Here is a 19991-nt window from a genome sequence, read left to right on the forward strand (position 1 = left end):
CAATTTTACGGAATCGTTGCTGACATAATTAGCAATTCCATGTTCCAAAATACAGCCAAAATAATTAAAAACCTTTTCCCCCCTATTTCATACATTGACTCTTTTATTATTCAGATTCCTTACGCGCTTTTTCCCATTTTTCCACTAAGCCTGGTTTCTGAGAATTATCCTTCTCTGATCCTGTCTCCCTCTGCAGTCCTGATAAATGTAATTCTCCCCTCCGGACACATTCTTTTGTTTTTAGGCCATCTCTATGCCTTATGTACTTATTATACAATTATTTGGATTCAGCAGCCTGTGTTTTGTTGAGGTAAAGAATGGTCATTTGGGCCTCCATTCCCAATTAATCATATCTGGTTTATTGGCCAGTTAATTGTGATTAACAATAATTAAGATTCAGCTTAACAAAAAGTGGATTTGTTGTGGCTCATAATGGATGATGAAATCTTTACATTCCTTCCACCACACCCACATGTTACAGAGAGATTCCCCAAAAACAATGTTTTAATTACCAAAGCCAAACAATGCAGCATTACACACATGCTCTATAATAACCAGTTGTAGAGGGGGTTGCTATATGGTTTATGAAGGATTACAATCAGCTCATAATATATATAAGAAATCACCCCCTAAAGAGAAATAGCAGGACCATGTTTTATGTAGATTTTAGTCACCTCTCATCGACTCATCCTAATGTACATGGTTACCCGGTACATAGATTTTTATTAAAACAAATACTGTATTTCTTATTTTAGAATTTATTATATCCAGAGATTGAATGTAAAATGTATTGATGCTGCAAAGCATCAGCACGCAAGAAGACGACAACAATGACTGTGAGTAGCATGTGAGTGGTTTATGTCACAGGCTCAGTCCTCTGACCCTTCAAAACCCCAATTAGTATCCCTGCACAATTTATTACCACGCCTGGCATCACTTCTTGTTGATTGCCTCTCTACTCATTAAAGCGAGAGGAGATTTATGGACAGGCCTACTTGATGTATGCATGAGGGAGAAAGGAAATCTTACTACTACAAAAACAGCACATCTATGATTGAGTGCGGTTTGGTTGATGTTTAAAAAGCAACATAAATTAACCTTTAGGAATATATTGGTATTCTGGGTTCTACAGTGTGATCACATTTACAGCTCATCTCAAACAAAGGCAGAGGTTATATGGGGTAAACTACTTTACATTTTACATTCTCCTGTCCTGACCAAGACCTAGAGACCAGAGACTTTTCAGACAGTATCAGATAACAAACATCACACACGTGCGTGTACACACACACACACACACACACACACACACACACACACACACACACACACACACACACACACACACACACACACACACACACACACACACACACACACACACACACACACGTGTGTGACACAGAGACACAATTTTCTTTTTCTGATGCTTGCTACAGAAACACAAATTACATGCAGTCTATGACAGAAACACAAATGACATGCACTCTATTTTTGTCAAACGGAGATAAATTGGCAAATAAATTAGTTTGACAACCATTAGAACCAGCCCAACTAAAACTCTATATACTCAAAATACTGTGGGGACAGTTGGATAATTTAAACTATATCTGGTAGGAAATTTTGCACTTAATCTTTTACACCCCTACCTATAATGAAGTGAGATGCACATAATGGGAATATCCAAGTTTCTATTACAGTGTGATCAGTAGGCTTACAGCACTTGATCACCACCTGGTGGTCATATCTATAAACGTTAACATACTGGTACCCTGCCTGCCTGTCACACTAGACATACTACAAACATTTTGATTGATTTTATTGATTGATTGATTGATTGATTGGTTGGTTGATTGATTGATTTTGTTGATTGAAAAGTTAAAAGGTTAAGCTAGGCCTACATTTGGCTCACCTTCCCAAGAGAGAGACATTTCTTATTTGATAGTAGAACAAGTTTAAAAGAACCAGTGTTGCTATCTGACTTTTCTCTCCTCAGACACTTTTAATTAGGTCTACTTCGTAAAATAATTGTTAGCCTGTTGAATCAGGCCAATTATGTCCTAAGTCTATCAACTGGATTTTGCATCTTCAAAAACCATCATGTCAGAAGCATAGGGGTCAGAAGTGAAAGGAATAAGCCATGTTTTCACTAGATGTCCGCTAGATGTCACCAGACACATGTCTAAAAATTGGGTCCAAACCATAGACTGTAAAAATAGGTCCAACCTCACTGATTCAGCTCGAACTGGCCATTAAAGCCATTAGAACATCTTCTCTGGACTTTGTTAAAGGACTGGACGAATCAGCGTGACGTCACTTGCCACCCAGAAATGCGGAAGCTGTTATTAGTAGGCTATGAGTTGTGCCAAACAAACGTTAATATCTCAAAAACTATACATCACATCGCTTATATTTTGACATTTTGAGTGAGAACAGAAGTAGCTCAAGAGCTTGATGTATAATGCATGTCGTGTTAAAGTTGTGTGAACTGTGCAGTTTTTTTTTATGTAAACAACATAACCTCAATATGAATGAGTAACGACTAGTGGTAGTAGCCATGTGGGAACCACTGTCCGGACCTGGGTAGTGCATGGGGTAGAGAGGAGGAAGAAGCAAAAGAAGAAGGAAGACGCTCACTCTTCCTCTCTTCCGGGTACGGGGAACCACATACGTCAGCAGATGGAAAAGTTGTGAGATAATATTATTGACATTATATTACAGATCTCTTCCCTGAGGGCTAAGGTTTATTTGGACCAAAATACAGCCGAACCGAAAGTATTGTTATAACCTCCATAATTTAGCCTTTTGTCATATCAAACGTCTCTACCGCTCGCACGGCACAAACGACTCTCTGACAACGCATGCGTGAAGACAAGCGCCAAATTTTGCAGACCGGAAGATGAGCCGGTTTTTAGCAAATGTAACTCATCTTCTTAATATACCATCTTTGATCTGGCTACCAACACCGAGAGACACTTGTTGGAGATAACGTACATGTGTTCATCTGAACGGACAGGTACCGAGTTAACGTTACCGGTTGATGAATCCGCTCCTGCCTGCCTGGGGACATTGCTAAACAGTCTGGAAGTCTCGTAAGTTTCCTACTTGATGTCAATAATTTACAGGCAAACGCCTTGTTTCCTCTCTTTTCCTCCCCATAGGCAGTCAACTCGTCTTCAAATATGTAACTTTTATTACTTAAAATGACAGAGTGTGGCTTCTTACTGTTTTAAATCAGTTAGTGTTATGATCAATTAGGTCCACATAACGTTAACGCAACTTTTAGAAAACTATTAACGTCAGTGTCGTTAACCCACGTTAGCTTTGCTTTGGCGCATCCAATATCATTTTTAGCTTCGTATGCTAATTGATCTTTGTAGAAACTGACTCGCACTTGTTTTCAGTACGAGATTATTTATTTTATCAGGTGTTTCAGGGGTTGTTGTAACACTGTAATTACGTCTGTCACGTCTCTGAAAATATACCTTGGTATGATGTTGTTAAATTAAGGTAAACACATCTTGTATATTAGCGGCAACGTGCAGGTGGGGGAGATCAATAACATGGGAGCACACTGTACGTGCAAAGTAGATTTCTCACATTATCTCCTCGTTTCATTCCATTACGCAGACAGATGAGCCCACATCTGGGCCAGGTCCCACATCATCAGGCAGATCGAGTGACACACCTGTCATCAACAAGCTCAAACAGGTGCGTTTCATAGTGGTTAGCTGTACATTTGGGATGATGATGGGGGCAAAACAATGTTTTCTCTGTTTTCTTGGCAATATGATGCTTGTCACAATGTTTTTCAAATTGAACTGAGGTGCATGTTACTGAGCTTGTCAGTATACGGGATCAGCCGAGCAGCATTTTGGTAAACAAACTGCTCACTGGGTGGCAACGGCAATGGAACCCTATGCGGAGCCCAAGTGGCGCGAGGCTTGTGTGTCTGACTCTAGCAGTCTAACTCTGTTTACATAAAAAAAAACTGCACAGTTCACACAACTTTAACACGACATGCATATATTATACATCAAACTCTTGAGCTACTTCTGCTCTCACTCAGAATGTCAAAATATAAGCGATGTGATTCAGATATTAACGTTTGTTTGGCACAAGTCATACTAGTAACTGCCGCGGGGTTCCGCATTTCTGGGTGGCAAGTGACGTCACGCTGATTCGTCCTATACCCAATAATCAAAGCAGGTGGTGTCATAGTGGATCACTTGATACATGACAAATCATGCTGCCTGAACTGCCAAACTCTCAATCTTTTCTTTGTTACACAAATACATTTAGGAGCTAAGTCTTGCCTCAGATTGTATGGGGCTAATATTTCTAAGGAGAGATTCTCCTTTGGTGGAATGTAAAACAGAGTCCTGCACGGGTCCAAATTTGCAAACCCGTACCCGCCCAGACCGGTCAATATAAGACCCGCACGCCGACCCCTGTGATTAATCACACAGGCTAGAAACACAGTCGCTCACTTGTTTGAACCTAACCACACAGGAGGCGAATAGCATTCTTTCTGGCTGAGACTCATGACCTTTAACAGGGCTCCAGACTAACTTTTTAGTAATGGTTGCACTGGTTGCAACTTTTTCATTTAGGTGCACAGCACATAATTTAGGTGCACCCAAATTTTTCGCCGTGCCTTTTGGCGCCACAATGATCCATTAAGCGTTATCTTCTTTGTCATGCTTCATTTATACATATTACCGTAGTAATTTCTTAAAGCAGGACTAAACCCCCCAGATTTCTGGCAGAACGATATTCTACTTGATTTGAAAACTCTGCAGGCAAGATGGCCGCCTATACTCCCTTCTGTACCCTGGCAGAATAAACTATCATAACTTGGCCAAGTATGTAAGATACAAAATAAAACAAATTGTAATGTCTTTATTTGTTGTAGAATGCAGAGGACATGTAACTGTTTAGTTAAACTCGCATTCCAGGAATATTGTATTTACTGCGCTGCTCTAAAGATAACGTAGTTGGCTCGAGCTTGTTTCATCCTGGAACCCACTCTTTTGTGCCAGAACACAATCGATTTGGGGGTGGAACACGCCAGGATTGGCCAACGCCAACGCCAGTGCCCAGAACTGTCGAATCAAATCATCGTCAGAGACGCTATGGCCCGCCTCCCAGTATTTTCAGTGTATCAGAGATAGATAGAGAACGTTAGAAATATAGCCAGCCACGTTATAAACAACAAACTCACTGGTGATCCGTATGGAAACAGTGTTACTCGAAATGGTTAAAAGTTATATCGATTTGGTCATTCAGTGGCGTTTTACTTCCATGTAACATAACTAGCTAGCCACTAATATTAGCCACAGTAGGCGATTACACATGATGCATGATCTTAAAGGGCTCGCGCCGTGTGCACTACAGTAATAATCACATGGGGAAAAAAACATTTTTCACATGAGTGGGAAAGGGCACGCGCAAATACCACCATGACGTAACGATGTACCAAATCGGCCATTCATTTGAGGGCACAAAAAAAAGCAGGGTTGAACCCATAGAGGGCACTTATGCTGCTGAAATGATGGGGGTTTGTAAAATTGTAACAGATTGGTCTCAAATGTGGAGATTTTGACCAGAATCCTTCACATACCACCCCAAAAGCCATATATATTGGTTAAAAGCTGAAAAAAAGTGTTTTGGGGTTTAGTCCTGCTTTAAAGTGATACTCTCAAAGATTTTCATTTAAATAGGCCTACATGTCTGTTAAGTCACTATTTACGAACTGAGTTAACACAATGGTGATTGAGCCTATAGAGACAGTCGGCATGTGTGGGAACGCCCACAAAGTGTTATACGGCTGGCGCGCGAGTGGGGTAAAACCGCCCATATATCTCAATGGGCTGACTCACCAAAGGACGGTGCTGCAACTCTAAACTACAGGTTTTGGAATTTTAGAGCAGAACACAAGACGTCTGTTCAGATGTGCGTTTACTGCGGTGGTCAAATCCCTGATCGTGTCTGCCTGGGCTGGGCTAGCAGCTAAATTCTAACAAACATGTAAAATATAACGCTATACTATAGCAAGACTGTCTGGACAACGTGATAAACACATCGGCAACTATAATATATTTCCCTGCATATCATACTGAGATTAGATCGGTATTAAGTTTGGACAGACTGGAATGAATTGCTTTCATCCTCCCGCATCACTGCATGACGGACAGGTCGGACGATTAATTACAGCCTCTGACTGACAGCGGCGCAAAACTACGGTATAACAACTTTGTATTCATCGGTCATTGTGCCTGCCTACTTCTACATAACGTTACTCTTATGGAGCTGAGCACAGAGTCGTTTTGCATGGCAGGCGGCGCGGCATGTGGAGAATGAGAAGACGAGATGAGATGGATCGGGGGACGGGCGATGGCAGGGAGATTTGTAATTAAAGATTTTGGTGGCAGGGCTCGTTGCGGACATCAGAAACATGTTTGAATGCAGTAGGCTAGTAGTGTTTATTAATGGTCTGGTCTGAACACACTCTGCTCAGTCAAACTGCTGCTCTCAGGGAGCAGCCACACGCGGGGGCGGGGTCAGGGAGCAGCCACACGCGGGGGCGGGGTCAGGGAGCAGCCACACGCGGGGGCGGGGTCAGGGAGCAGCCACACGCGGGGGCGGGGTCAGGGAGCAGCCACACACGGGGGCGGGGTCAGGGAGCAGCCACACGCGGGGGCGGGGTCAGGGAGCAGCCACACACGGGGGCGGGGTCAGGGAGCAGCCACACACGGGGGCGGGGTCAGGGAGCAGCCACATGCGGGGGCGGGGTCAGGGAGCAGCCACATGCGGGGGCGGGGTCAGGGAGCAGCCACACGCGGGGGCGGGGTCAGGGAGCAGCCACACGCGGGGGCGGGGTCAGGGAGCAGCCACACACGGGGGCGGGGTCAGGGAGCAGCCACATGCGGGGGCGGGGTCAGGGAGCAGCCACACGCGGGGTCAGGGAGCAGCCACACGCGGGGGCGGGGTCAGGGAGCAGCCACACGTGGGGGCGGGGTCAGGGAGCAGCCACACGTGGGGGCGGGGTCAGGGAGCAGCCACACGCGGGGTCAGGGAGCAGCCACACGCGGGGGCGGGGTCAGGGAGCAGCCACACGCGGGGTCAGGGAGCAGCCACACGCGGGGGCGATCGAGATCAGCTAGGGAAAATCAATCGTCATTTCAGCCATTGAGTCGGCAATATACGATCCAATCGGCACAACCCTACACCGGCTTGCACTTTCCCCCATGTTGTTATGGAAAGCAGACAGCGTCTCGTTGTCTCCAGTCTAACACGTTGACTGAGTTTTGAATGTTTATGTTCTGCAGTCCATAGCATCAAAAGTATGCATACTTGAAACATGTTGGTTATGTAGAGAAACAAAGCGTAAAACTGTTTGACATGGGTGAAAAGTAGCTTACTCGTACAATCTCTCCTCTTGCCTCCCAGACTGACGTCTTCCGCCAACAACACAAACACCCCGCCTACGTCATCCACAACATTACCGTAAGTGACTGTGAATTCAGTCTGAGTGCAACACAAAAACAAACATGGCTCTACTTTTTTGCCAAGCACTGCCCGCCCACGTTTAGTTCATTTTTAGCCGTACCCGTACCCGTGAATTTATAGAAGTACATTTTTTACCCGTTTTTTGCGGGTCACCCGCGGGTACCCGACCTGTTGCAGGAGTCTGCTGTAAAAGCATAATTATATGAAAACCTATTACAGAGTCTCTATAGACTCTATTGTAAGGTGCTGTGAATAACAGCCTCCTAGCATTTTTTCCTGTACAGAATCACTTTTATTGCCACAATATGCAAGATTATTTACGAGGAATTTGTCTGTAAGTATGCAGCGTAGCGGCGGTCTTATCAATATTCACAGATACATCTAAAAGACAAAATTGCAAGTGCAGTCCAATATACAATATAGGAGGAGGAGGAGTGTTATGGGTATTAAATATGAATTTACAGATCAAGCGGTGTGCGATTTAGTTAACAAGAGTAATCTAATGAATTAAAAACTTCTGGTAGGAGAAGCAGCTATAATACTTTAATGCAGGGGTTCCCAAACTTTTCTGTGTAAGTACCACTACGTACCAAAACAAATTTCCCAGGGACCACTTCCACTGCGTATATCAACCCCCCCTCCTAAAATAAAATTGGATGATTTAACCATGCAATAACAGCAGAAAGGCTAAATGACAATATAAGGCTACTAGCTGGTATAAAACAGACACACACGGACGGACGGACACACACACACACACACACACACACACACACACACACACACACACACACACCTGCCAACATTAGGCTGTGAAAAAGAAGACAGGACCCCTTTGAAAATGTTTTTTCCCCTCGCCAAAATTCAGCCTAAATGTGGAGTGTTATTTAGCTACCTTCCTGACAAACTAGCATTACATGGTTGGTACAAATCGATTCCTTAAGTCTTCTAGTTTCATATGATACCAGAAACTTCACTCTGGCTTTAGAACTGAGCCTGCTGGAGCCTCTGAAAATAAATGTTCAAAATTGTGATATTTCCCAAATATCGCGATCCGAAAATTGGCCGAATCTGGCTACTCCTCAGGCTTAATGTGTATGTAAAAACTGTTGTCTGTTAAAAAAAATCAATTCTCTGGTGGACCACCAGGCGGAGCCCCGCGGACCACTGAACCAATTCTTTAATGTAACAAGCGTGTAGTCCAGCTGTTGTTGCTGAAAAGTGATGTGTGATGGAGGGGGGGGGGGGATTTCGGCTGTGCTGTGGGGGTATTGCGGGGGAGGTTGGGCGGGGCTTGGTAGAGTCCTTATATTAGTAGAGGTTTTGGTCTTGACAGACCTCAGTCTCTTGATGAGGGGGAGCCGGGGTGAGAGGGCTCATCCATGATCTACAGAGACCCATTCAGCGTCCTGGCGCGGTGTGAAGTGATGGCAGAGCTATCAATCAACCCCCCTGCAGCATTAGTGTAGTGTCGTGTATATAGGCTGAGTGAAGGGACTTCTACATCATTCATATCATGACAGTGATTTAACCTTTCAAGGCATAATAACTAGCATCACTAGGCCAGATATTACCTGTTCATATTGAATATTTTTTTGGCAGTCATAGTGGAAGTTTCACATTGAAACACCACCCACAAGAATAGCTTTTTTGAGGTAGACTTGGCCAAAAAGCCTTTTCACAAATGTATTGTGAATTATTTCAGATGCTTAGTATTTCTTGAACAACTTGAGCGTTTTGCTTAGGTCTGCTGGGAGGGACACTATGAACAGAGGCTAACACAGTCAGTCAGCTGCCAACACTAATACAGTGAACAAGCAGAAGAGAAGAGACAGGTCATAACATAGTCAGTCAGTTCCGCCTGACCTGTGTGAAGAGTCACATGTCCGACCAGGACCTCAGGCTTCTGTTAGGTCAGTGGGTCAATGATCCTGAAGTCATGCTGGTCTGGACCTCAGTCACTGATATGAAACCACACACTAAGATACACAGTAACTCACAAACACACTCATCATGCACTAACACTAATATAAGTCATTGCAAACATGCACAGAATTACAGAGAGAAACAGACACATAGTTGCACACACAATTTTAAACATACATACATACATACAAACACACACACACACACACACACACACACACACACACACACACACACACAGGGTACCTGGTGGATCACAGAGTGGAGCGTGTACCATAAGGCTCAGTCCTTCCAGCGGTGACCCAGGTTCAAATCCATCTGCGGTCCATTGCTGCCAGTCTTCCCCGCGCTCTTTCTCTCCTGTCCCTTTCACTATATCTTCTGCGCAAAGATCAGCGCGGCCTGGGGTCCTTCAGGCTAGAGCGAGGTGCTCGGCGCAGGCGAATGACGTGCAGCGCACAGGCCTTCTTGAGGCATCCTCCCTGCCCATGGTACGGCATGGTAGGATTGCCTTTTTCCACGGGAGGGTCTGGTGAGACGAAGGAGGTGCCCGGCCTGGAGTCACCCCACAGGGCCTTAGACCTCCATGCACCGAAGGGTCTTTCAATACTGCAGTGCGGTGTAGCACTAGCTCTATTGCAGTGGATTGGGCGTGATCAACCCTTCCGCGGGCAACGTTGCAGACAGAGTAGGAAGGCTGATCCGTGAGCTGCTTCTGGGACGCGGGTCGGGGTCTTAATCGGCCTCGACTGGGTCTACTGGGCGAGGGTGTATGATGTTGACAGACCCGAGACACCCTACGACCCCAGTTAACATCACTGATGACGCGTCCCAGCGCATACTGCAGTATGTATATTTGAAACAATCATAATAATAAGCATGAAAATACAAAAAATAACCCTTAATGCATGCGCAAGCACGCACACACGCACGCACGCACGCACGCGCACTCATGCATGCACTGCACACACACATACATAAACTGCGACTGGAGTGAGCGGAACGGCCTCCTCCTGAACACCACTAAGACCAAGGAGCTGATCGTGGACTTTCGCAGGACAAAGCCTCCTGTGCAACCGATCTGCATACGGGGCAGCAACATCGAGGTGGTGCAGACCTATAAGTACTGGGTGTGCACCTGGACAACAAGTTAGACTGGTCCGCTAATGTGGATGCGATCTACAAGAAGGGCCAGAGCCGGCTGTTTTTCCTGCGGAGGCTCAGGTCCTTCGACGTCTGTGTGGAGATGCTGCACATGTTTTACCAGTCGGTGGTGGCTAGCGCCCTTTTCTACGCTGCTGTCTGCTGGGGTGGCAGCATCTTGGACAGAGACGCCAGGCGACTGGACAAGCTGGTCAGGAAGGCTGGCTCGGTGCTGGGGAGGAGCCTGGACCCTCTGGGGACCGTGGTGGAGAGGTGCACGATGAGCAGGCTGCTGGCTATCATGGACAACGACACACACACCCTCTTCACCACATCCTGGAGGTTCAGAGCAGCGGCCGCAGCGGGCGGCTTATCTCCCTGCGTTCACGGATGGAGCGACACAGGAAGTCCCTCATCCCCACGGCCATCAGGCTGTTTAACAAGTGTGTTGATGGCAGGAGATCGCCGGCACGCAGCAGGACTAGAAGGTGAGACTGCGTGCCTCATGGGCGATGGGGTCATGGGGGCTGGGGCCCGTCAGACCAGTAGTGACAGTATGGGGGACTGAGCGCCACTCAGACGCTGCTGTGGACTAGATATGGGCACTGTGCAATTTTGACAACTAGTATTTTAGTATTTTAGTTACCGTTCAATCTCAATATCTTAGTATTGTGGTAACTTTTAAATCTTCCTTTTAATCTTTTAATTGCCTCTTCTTAATCTTTAACTAGAAACCTGCCTGTCATGTTACCGTCTTGTACTGTCTGCATTGTCCTGTATTGTCATGTTTGTTGGTTTTTGTGCTATGTCATGTCTCATTTTGTCTTTGGCCTGCGAGCTGCTATACTGGATACCTGAATTTCCTCACGGATTAATAAAGTACTTACCTACCTACCTACCTACCTAAATCAAAAAAGCACAAAAACACAAAATCAATCGAATACTACTGTAGCTACTGAGTCACTTTGAAGTCAGGTCAAAACACTCCCTCACACTGATCGATTGCAAATTAAACCTTATTGTTCGTTGAAGCAGTGTTTGACTCCGAAACCTGTGGAATATTGCTTGCTACAAGAACTGAAATCAGAAGATTTTTTTTTAATCCTTCCTCAGGTGCTGAAAATATTCAGTTGAGATCATCTGTGGATGAGAGAAGACTCTTACAACTCAACCAGAAAGAGAGACAGTGGCTTGAGAACCCTCACCTGGCCTGCAGGTGGCCCCACATTCCACAGGTGAGAGACTGATAAGATGAGTAAAACAGTCACTGACACAATTGCAGGCTAGTTCAGTCATTGCAGTGGATTTCAAACAAAAGAGCATCAGTATACATACCTCAAACTTAACGTTGGTATTAAGTGACTTTCAAGCAGGTACAAGCAGTTTCACACATCCGGGATTCCCTCAAATGCAGGCATGTCCCAAGTCTAGCAAACCTACTGGTACTGTATTTTAAAGAAGAGCACAATGCTTTTCTCTGTGTAATAATAGGGTCTAATCTTTTGCCCCTAATCAAAGGTGTCTTTTTCAAAATGGACACTGAAATTTCCCTGCAGATTTCTTGACTTATCTGACCAATTTAAATGTAACTTAAGTTAGCGTAGTGACTCTTTAATAATCCATGCAGTAATGCCTGATTCCCTTAGGTCATCTCATGGTGTTGCTTCCTCTCAGTACACACTTTTCACCAGGACATTCTATTTACAAAAGCTTTGTGACTGACTACTGTGTACTGTAGACAGTGTCATAGTGCAATCATACAAATCTTTCATATACTGTCATTGTTTCTGTCGAGCTGGAAATATTTGTGATCCAGGATCACTCGAGGGCCTGTTCCAGGATCAGTTCCAGGAGATGTTACTGTACAGTTTACAAATGGTTCTTATGTAGATAAATATTCATGATGTATAGATAGCTGTTCTGCTATAGCACCTGTATTTTTAGCTGCGGCCAGCAGGGTCAGCAGCTCTACAAGTCACTCTGTTGGTCGGTACACAAAAAGTGCATTTTGTTCACCACCCATTAGTGGGCGCAGTTTTCAACCTAGGAGGCTGAAATTTGGCATTGTGTGTGTGTGTGTGTGTGTGTGTGTGTGTGTGTGTGTGTGTGTGTGTGTGTGTGTGTGTGTGTGTGTGTGTGTGTGTGTGTGTGTGTGTGTGTGTGTGTGTGTGTGTGTGTGTGTGTGTGTGTGTGTGTGTGTGTGTGTGTGTGTGTGTGTGTGTGTGTGTGTGTGTGTGTGTGTGTGTGTGTGTGTGTGTGTGTGTGTGTACACGCACGTGTATTCTGAAGCACTCTTCCTTCTGTCTGACAAGGGTGAAGTTCGCTGTGAGTTGAAGCTTTTGTACAGACTTTTTAGTTTTTGTTTTTAATATTACCTACTTGCAGTTATCTAATGTTGAATTCTATTAGTGAACAAATAGGTAACATTTAACGTCACATTAGCATTATATCCATTAAATCTAGCTTCAAACGGCCATTTTCTTTGCCCGTGACCCACCCGCACCTCTTGACCTGGCCTGGATGGAGTCAAATTCCCGGCCTGAATTGTGGTCTCAGTCGGCCACTGCTGTCTGTTGTAGTGTAAAATGACCTAAAGGGAGAGCAGGTGGTTACATGAAAGTGATTGAGAAAAGAAGAAAATTGTGAATAATGACATCACAACAGTATAATCCTAATGTTAATTTAAAATTAGATATTCCTCTAAATATGACTAAAAAAGATCCAAACATTAAAAAAAAAACGCCGGGAGTCCCTTCCTGCTACTGTCCCCCATTTCAAAACTCATTCCGGCGCCATTGGTTGTAAGCCAAATGTTATGCAATGATGCATCAATATAAATGGCTATACATCAACACATAATAAAACATCCCTGAAGTGGTTCTACAGAGAAATATCACATGATCATTTTCCCATTACTTTACAAGCACCATGCTTGCTCCTTCATGACCCAGTTTTCCTATATCAATTCACTTCATATGTACATCGTTATAAAGTTGTTGTTTTTGCCTACTTATAATGATTGATAGCATTGCATTACTTATAACTGCTACTACTGTACTACACAGCCTGTATGTACTATGTATATGCATGCTTTCACTCCATGGTTTCCCTTCAACATGTGTCCAATTCATCTCCCCATTCAGATTAGCAAAACTGTCTCATTTACTATACAGTAAATTGATTGATTGACCCACATTACCAATAATATATAGTGTCAATTGAATGACAAATTACCGTACTATACATTCATATAATACATAAACAAATTACTACGAATTACTATTACCATACATCCGTTACTAATTACTATGCAGTGTATAGTGAATAACAAATTCACTATACACTGGTGAGCATGCACGATTAGAGCAGTAGAAACAATTCAACTAGGGCTAATAGCATTGCAAATCTTGAAATAGGCACACCAACGACAAAACCTGACATTTTGAGTTGAGAGATAGTTAGTTAGCATTGTCAATTGGTTTCTACCTAAGAAAATAAATGCAATGAGATGAGACTATTTCTCCACACAGTGTCTGCGTGAATGAAAAATATTGCCAACTGAAACTCAAAATGTCCAGGCATGTCCTACATAAAATATCTTTGAAGCACTCTGCAGATGTATCACATGATCCCACCCACCCTCTGGTTTACATAGTGCAGTGTTTGGTTCCTCAGCTGAAATCAAAGTTGAGCTGTCAGCCTGGTGCCTGGTGACAGCTTGAACCAGGGAACACCATGTGTTGCCCCCCCTGCCTGGCCACACGTCACCTCCTCTCTCCAGATGATTAGTGAGTCTAGTGTTCCTCTGTCTAGCTATGTGGCTCACTCGTCAAGTCATGCCAATCAGTTTCCCATTCTGTAATAGCCACAGACAAAACCAGTGGCATTTGCAGGAATGTGTGTCCTACATTAGCTATTCTTTCCATTTGGTCATGTGTTTAGCATGAGCTTAACTGCACACAGCACATACATATTTGGCAGCGACATCAACACATGCTATGTGACATATGAACGGCCTGTACTTCAGGGGCATGTGGGAGTAATGGGGCTATATTAAAGTCCACTGTGTGCTCTTTTCCGTCCTTCACATTCATGTAGTCCTACACATTCACACCTGAGCTGCCCAGTACAAAGTATTCTACTTAGAAACTCCACTGGAGCAGCTGAGTTAAGGGCGCAGGGAGGGAGAGAGTTAGTTAAGTTAAGGGCACCTTTACACTACACACAGGGAGGGAGAGAGTTAGTTAGGTTAAGGGCACCTTTACACTACACACAGAGAGGAAGAGAGTTAGTTAAGTTAAGGGCACCTTTACACTACACACAGGGAGGGAGAGAGTGAGTTAAGTTAAGGCCACCTTTACACTACACACAGGGAGGGAGAGAGTGAGTTAAGTTAAGGCCGCCCAAAGTTTACACTACACACAGGGAGGGAGAAAGTTAGTTAAGTTAAGGGCACCTTTACACTACACACAGGGAGGGAGAGAGTGAGTTAAGTTAAGGCCACCTTTACACTACACACAGGGAGGGAGAGAGTGAATTAAGTTAAGGCCACCTTTACACTACACACAGGGAGGGAGAGACTTAGTTAAGTTAAGGGCACCTTTACACTACACACAGGGAGGGAGAGAGTTAGTTAAGTTAAGGGCACCTTTACACTACACACAGGGAGGGAGAGAGTTAGTTAAGTTAAGGGCACCTTTACACTACACACAGGGAGGGAGAGAGTGAGTTAAGTTAAGGCCACCTTTACACTACACACAGGGAGGGAGAGACTTAGTTAAGTTAAGGGCACCTTTACACTACACACAGGGAGGGAGAAAGTTAGTTAAGTTAAGGGCACCTTTACACTACACACAGGGAGGGAGAGAGTTAGTTAAGTTAAGGGCACCTTTACACTACACACAGGGAGGGAGAGAGTTAGTTAAGTTAAGGGCACCTTTACACTACACACAGGGAGGGAGAGAGTTAGTTAAGTTAAGGGCACCTTTACACTACACACAGGGAGGGAGAGAGTGAGTTAAGTTAAGGGCACCTTTACACTACACACAGGGAGGGAGAGAGTGAGTTAAGTTAAGGCCACCTTTACACTACACACAGGGAGGGAGAGAGTGAGGTAATTGAAGGGCACCTTTACACTACACACAGGGAGGGAGATAGTTAGTTAAGTTAAGGGCACCTTTACACTACACACAGGGAGGGAGATAGTTAGTTAAGTTAAGGGCACCTTTACACTACACACAGGGAGGGAGAGAGTTAGTTAAAGCAGGACTAAACCCCAAAACACTTTTTTTCAGCTTTTAACCAATATATATGACTTTGGGGGTGGTGTGTGAAGAATTCTGGTCAAAATTTCCACATTTGAGACCAAACTGTTGCCATTGTACCATTTGTATCATTTTCAGCCGCATACGTGGCCTCTATGGGTTGAACACTGCTTTTTTGTGTGCCCTAAAATGAATGGGATATTTGGTACATCCTGATGTCACGGTGGTGTTAGCACATGCATCTGGTGCATCTCCAAAGCCTATACAACTAGGCAAGATGGAAAAACACCAAGGAGCCCTAATTTAGTTCACATTGTGGCAATGGACCCCCATATGATGAGATTTGGTCTCTCAGATGCAAATCTGATTTTTTATTATTTTTTATGTAGCCTAGACATGATTTTGTCCAGAATTCCATATATATTAGGTTGAGAGACAACAGAGAATGCTGGAATCCTCTCAAGGACCACTGGTGGTCACCGGACCCCACATTGAGAACCACTCAACCACTTCGATTGTGCAGAGAGAAGAGAGAGAGGAGGACTCTTCTGTGCCCCTTTTTCACTCATGCACCTAGTCTAGCAGATGTCAAACAGAAACAAAAAAAAGAGGGAAACTAAACTAAAGCAGCCTACAGCCTAAAATGTATTTTCCTGCTTCACTTTTGACGGGGAGGAGAAGGCATGGTGAAGTGACACTCACCTCGCTCCGACTTATAGGCTACTCAGCTCCTGCAGCCTCACTGACGCTGTGCCCCTGTCTGTGAAAAGCGGCTTGTCCAGTCCTATTTTCGCAAACAGATGCGGGATTCCCGCAATCCTGTACCCAATTTCAGACACTGATTGTGCAGAAAAGATTGTGCAGAAAAATTGCACACCAGCGATTTTTGTTTATGTTTGTTTGTTGTTGTTTTGTGAGGGCGAGCGTCCTAGCCGAACTGGGAGGAGGCAGGAGGCTGTTTCGCCTCTACTGGCCCATTTCCACCGCAGGTAGTAGCGCGATCCCGCTCCGCTCGACTCGATAAATTGTCTCATTCCACCGGTTAAAACTGTCCCAACCCGGGTTGTATTGGGGTCGAGTTGTGCTACTTTTCGTACCTGCCTCGTCGGGGTTCTATTCTGTGAACCCGGTACCATACGGTGACGTGAAAACATTGTTGACGACTGATTGGTCAGGCAGAATCGTGTTTACTCTATCTACTGACTGTCAATGCAATGCTGCATACCAGTTTAGTGGGCTTACCTTCTCTTCTGTTATGTATATTTCCATCAGTCTTTTGTGTTGCTGCCTTCGCCTCTGGTGAAATAAAATCTTGGCGGTGGTTTCAATTGTTTTGAGTGTGAAAAAAGTCCGCTGCTCAGGAAGCTCCTGTGCAGCGCTCCGCTAGGCTGCAGGCGGGTCTTGGTGAAGCCGCGGTCTTGCCTGGTGAGAGGCCGCAGGGGTACAGGCTTCACACTCTGTCTGTAGTGCCTCTCCCGACCCCGCGCAGCGCATGCATCTCCTGGCTGATTGTCACATTTGCCCATGTACACTGTAGGTCATTTAGAGGCACCAGTATTTCATAAACAGTTTAAAAGTTCTGTGGATGGATTTAATTGTAACGTTATGTTATAGCCTACTTCGGCTATAAGCGAAGGACAGAGATGCGGTCGCTATGACGACCAGCTGTGGGCGGGGGTGGGCGGGGGCAGATGATCTGCGGTGGAAGCAGAACATCCATCGGGCCGAAACGAGTAGAGCCGACTGGTGACGAGCTGTGCAGGGCAGTAAAATGTGGTGGAAATGAGCCATATGAGCAGCCGCCAGCCGGGGCCTGAGAGGAGGAGGCAGGGGGGAGGGGGAGAATGTTCCAATACCCCGCTGCAGCTCTGCTCTGCGCGCTCGAGAGGAAAAATCAGAGATGCACTACAACATTTGACAAGAATCACGAAAAAAGGGAGAAACGAAAATTAAAAACGGATTTCATGGCAGGGAATATGGCAAGTTGGACAAGGGCATAACGTGGAGAAATCTCGCATTGTGTTACCCCAGAGCGGGGGGTTTGTCCTATTGTGCTGTGCTGGGGTAACCAGGCTCGCGTCACTAGGCTCTTTTAATGATAGTTACACACGCCACATACACACACATGGGAGAAAAATAAGGCAATTTCTAGTTCGCCACTGAATGACCAAATTGATATCACTTTCAACCATTTTGAGCAACGCTGTTTCCATACAGGCCACCAGCGTTGGCTAGTTGTTGATATTTATAAAGATATTGTAGCTCTCAAATAACTTATTTTCGAGGCGGTGAGAAAACTGTCATGGCGTCGATTTCCGGAAAATAATTCCTGAGCTGAGCACAGCCAAAGAGTATTAGTGAGACAAGAGGAGACGTAATTTCTTGGTTTTTCCCATAGGTTTTTTTCAAATCAAGCAGCATGCCGTTCTGCCAGAAATCTGGGGGGTTTAGTCCTGCTTTAAGTTAAGGGCACCTTTACACTACACACAGGGAGGGAGAGAGTTAGTTAAGTTAAGGGCACCTTTACACTACACACAGGGAGGGAGAGAGTTAGTTAAGTTAAGGGCACCTTTACACTACACACAGGGAGGGAGAGAGTTAGTTAAGTTAAGGGCACCTTTACACTACACACAGGGAGGGAGAGAGTTAGGCTGCTTTCTCACTGGGAATGATTGCTTTCGTTCAGTTCTGTTCCGCACTCGGGAATGATTGCCCCCCCTCCCTTCTCCCCTGCTGGTCAGCTTTCACATTTAACATTTCTTCCGCGCTCGGAAACAGAACAGAGTGCACTTGCGTCATCAACTATGCCTGGAGTTTATCATCGCCCGTTTGTTGTCTATGTGGTTCGGAACGGTTGGCTTTCACACTCGCAAGTGTTCCGTGCCCGGGCACGCCAAAGTGCTCCCCAGACCACCTTTTCAAGTGGATCCTGTCACGTTTCCCTGTTGCGCGCCCGGGCGCGGAACGGAACGGAACATTCACACTCGTCAAATGTTCCGAAACTGGGCTCAATTTCGGGACAAGTGTGCTCGGGAACGGTACCGGGGCGCCAGTGAGAAAGCACCCTTATGGCCCATTTCCACCGCTGGTATCAGCGCGGCCCCGCCCAGCTCGTCTCGCTTTTTTGTCTCATTCCACCGATCAAAAACGTGGACAGCCCGGGTTGAGTCGGCGTTGAGTCGTGCTAGTTTTGGTCCCTGCTTTGTTGAGGTTCCAGCGCTGTGAACCCGGTACCATACCGTGACGTGAAAACACTGCAGACGACTGATTGGTCAGGCAGAATCATGTTTACTGTCTACTGTCAATGCTGGATACCAGTTTAGTGGGGCTTACCTTCTCTTTTGTTATTTCCATCAGTCTTTTGTGTTGCTGCCTTCGGCTCTGGTGAAATAAAATCGATCTACTTGCTCAGCTTCAACATGGCGGTGGTTTTCAATTGTTTTGAGAGAGAAAAGGTCCGCTCCTCGGGAAGCCCTTTGTAGTTGCGTGTAACGTTGGCTCCGCTAGGCCGGAGGCGGGGGTTTAGTGAAGCTGCGGTCTTGCCTGGTGAGTTGCCGCCGGGGTAGAGGCTTCCCTTCTGCCCGTAGCGCAACTCCCGTCCCCCGCGCAGTGCATGCATGTGAGTTCGAGTAACAACAAAGTGATATCCATTCTCCTGGCCGATTCTCACATTTGCCCATGTACACTAGGTTATTTAGAGGCACCAGTATTTCATAACCAGTTTAAAAGTTCTGTGTATGGATTTAATTTGAACGTTATACGTTATAGCCTACTTCGGCTATGGGCGGAGGACAGATATGCGGTCGCTATGACGACCAGGTGTGGGCGGAGGCGAGTAAACTTGCTATGGAAACAGAGTCTATATCAAGTAGAGACGAGTAAGACCAGGTCGAGTAGAGCTGTAGCCTACTGTGCTGTTATATGTGGTGGAAATGAGCCATTTGTGTTGTTGTTCCCTGAGGTTGTTTTCGTCGCCCCCCATCCCCATTAAGTTAAAGGCAGCTTTGCACTACACACAGGGAGGGAGAGAGTGCTACTCAGTCACCTTTACACCCAAAACACACAGGACGCGGAAGCGCCGTAGAGCGCAGCCAGTTTTCATTTGGCGGCCATGTTAATTGATCTGACTGTCCACACTGCTACTCT

At 45.4% G+C, this 19991-nt stretch overlaps 1 protein-coding gene across 2 annotated transcripts in view; it reads left to right on the top strand.

The window, feature by feature from the left end:
- The first annotated feature begins 3630 nt into the window (after positions 1-3630).
- The window catches only part of ncalda (neurocalcin delta a), a 132473-nt gene continuing 116112 nt past the window's right edge, over positions 3631-19991 (top strand). For both annotated transcript variants that reach the window (XM_083634384.1, XM_083634383.1), the window contains exons 1-3: positions 3631-3711; positions 7453-7509; positions 11695-11816. The gene's annotated coding sequence lies outside the window, so the exon portion shown is untranslated. The remainder of the gene's footprint in view (positions 3712-7452; positions 7510-11694; positions 11817-19991) is intronic.

Source organism: Poromitra crassiceps, assembly GCF_964638095.1.
Source record: "Poromitra crassiceps genome assembly, chromosome: 1".
NCBI classification, from domain to species: domain Eukaryota; kingdom Metazoa; phylum Chordata; class Actinopteri; order Beryciformes; family Melamphaidae; genus Poromitra; species Poromitra crassiceps.